Below are 2,500 nucleotides of genomic sequence, written 5' to 3'. Positions count from 1 at the left end.
CATACTATCTACAAGACCAAGTGATAACCAAAGGTTTACCCTACACCAACTGCTCCAGCGCACTAATGAGAATACTGAGCAAACGTTCTCAGTCCCCCATCGCAGGGTAACCACCTCGACTCGCTTCATACCTGCATGCAATATTTCCTGTTACTTTTACCATTTGTATTAATTACCCTTCCGTCTCCAAAGATGAAAATAGTGTTTTATCGAGACATGTCCTTTCCAAATGAAAAACATAATAATTTTAGAGAAGATTCATACTATAATCACTGATCTAACCGTTTCGATAATTATCAATAACATATGTTTACAAGAATGACTGTTTCCAATTTAAACTAATATAAGAACATATGACCATCAAACTACCACACTTTACACAAAATAGTGCATCTTTTGTCTATCTTGTTTTTCAAATGAGACTCAAAGTTTCTCAGGAATAGATTACTAAGCAAGATAACGACATCCAAATGAAAATTTATAACCTGACTGAATAATTGGATATGAGCATACCTTTCGCGTACACTGACAAGTATAGCATCATACACAGGTAACACTTAATAAAGCTCATTAGTAACTTTTACCCTAAACTAAATATTCGCATACTCTTCAAAATACAAAACACCATGGGATTGTTTTTATAAAGTTAAAAACTTAATTCCTGATCGTATTCAGACTGGCATTTAAACGAATACACATGACTCGTAAGGTATATACACACTGAGAGGGGTATCCCACTTCTCAGTATATATAAACTGAGTTTACTTTAGTCTTCATCAATGTTCAGGACACAGGTATACTTGCAGGATACAGTTAACAGGCTTTAATCACAACACAGAACCAGAGTGTGTAGGCAAGACTGAACAATAGTTTGCAATTCACATTAATATATACCATGGGTATTTTTACAGAATAAACAACCCACTTGCCTATCCCCTTCATTCAGCCCCAAGGCACCCCGCAAAATCCCTGGATCACCCAATTAACCAAGACGGTTCTTGCATACTGACCAGTCCCCATTCAGAGCTGTTTCTGTACGCAGGAGAATTGCTTAAGTGGTTCAACAAATCTCAATAGCAGTAACAATAGACAGAGGAGACAGCATACAGATGCACAAGTCGATAAAAATCAGATACATTTCACGAACAGCTGAAGATTACGACGGAATTGATGGCTAAGACAGAGTAAATACGGCAGAGTTGAAGAATTTGACAAAATTGAAGGATACGACAGAGTTGAAATATGCGACACCTCTGCAGGCGATGAGTCACAATAACGTGGCTAAAGTAAGTTGACCAGACCACACACTACAAGGTGAAGGGACGACGACGTTTCGGTCCATCCTGGACCATTCTCAAGTCGATGACTTGAGAATGGTCCAGAACGGCCCGAAACGTCGTCGTCCCTTCACCTCCTAGTGTGTGGTCTGGTCAACATGCGACACCTCTGATCAGATCATCTGCAATGACGAACCTCTTATATTTTTTCTAAAGATACTTTGAAATATCCTAATTTAAAAACCTTTAACGAGTTGTGACCTTTACTAATGTTTATATAACATGCTTTTGTTATTTATATTAATGAAAACTCCATAATGTTGATATAAATGAAACAATTACAATAAATAACAGAAAAGCTCTCCTAATAAATTCGTATGAAGTTTATGTTTAAAAATGTATAAAGCATTTTAAATTTGATAACTTTAAACAAATTATATATGTTGTGAAATTCAAAAATTAAAACAATCTATTTATCTTGTATAATATAAAACGAATTCTTATTTCATACTATACAAGATAAATTTTATATATAAGAAATACAAGATAAATGACAAACCTATCACTACGAGATCAATTCTTAACTATCGATTTTCCAACAGTGTTTCATAGCTTAAAAATATTGTTAAATAAATAATTTCAAGCTATTCATATGTTTGTAGAGGAGATAAATATGATGAACAGAAAGTTTAGTGTGACTTGACATTGCTATGTTATAACAAATCTCTAAAGAAGCTAAACAAAAATATAAACCAATTAAATCAATATTTATAGACTCATCATCTAAAAATTTGTTACTAAGAATACAGAGAACTCTAAGATTCTCAAAGAAGCTACGACTGATTGTTTAACAGTAGTTCTTTACCTGAAGAAAATTAACATATAGTATGTTCTTTGAAAGTTGAATTGATAATCAACCAGTAGGCCTGGTTAGAAACCGGACCACGGTGACTTTGATCCACGGAACCACTTGAAGGTAAGGCTTTCTATTTAAGCTCTATTTAAGGACAAATTAGTTAGGACCAGGTCTTTGAATTATAGCTTCGTCATAGACAAAACACGGCGAAGGGCGAGCATTTCACACAACATTAAATATTTTAAATAATACAATCAGCGGACATAATTACTTTCCAATGAACCAAATTTTATTTAAATGTTTATATACATTTACCAAAAAATTCTCCTATTGCCACATGATGCAGTTTTATTAATAAATATTATGA

Source organism: Procambarus clarkii, chromosome 20 (genome assembly GCF_040958095.1).
Source record: "Procambarus clarkii isolate CNS0578487 chromosome 20, FALCON_Pclarkii_2.0, whole genome shotgun sequence".
NCBI lineage: Eukaryota > Metazoa > Arthropoda > Malacostraca > Decapoda > Cambaridae > Procambarus > Procambarus clarkii.
This window is presented reverse-complemented; position numbering follows the sequence as displayed.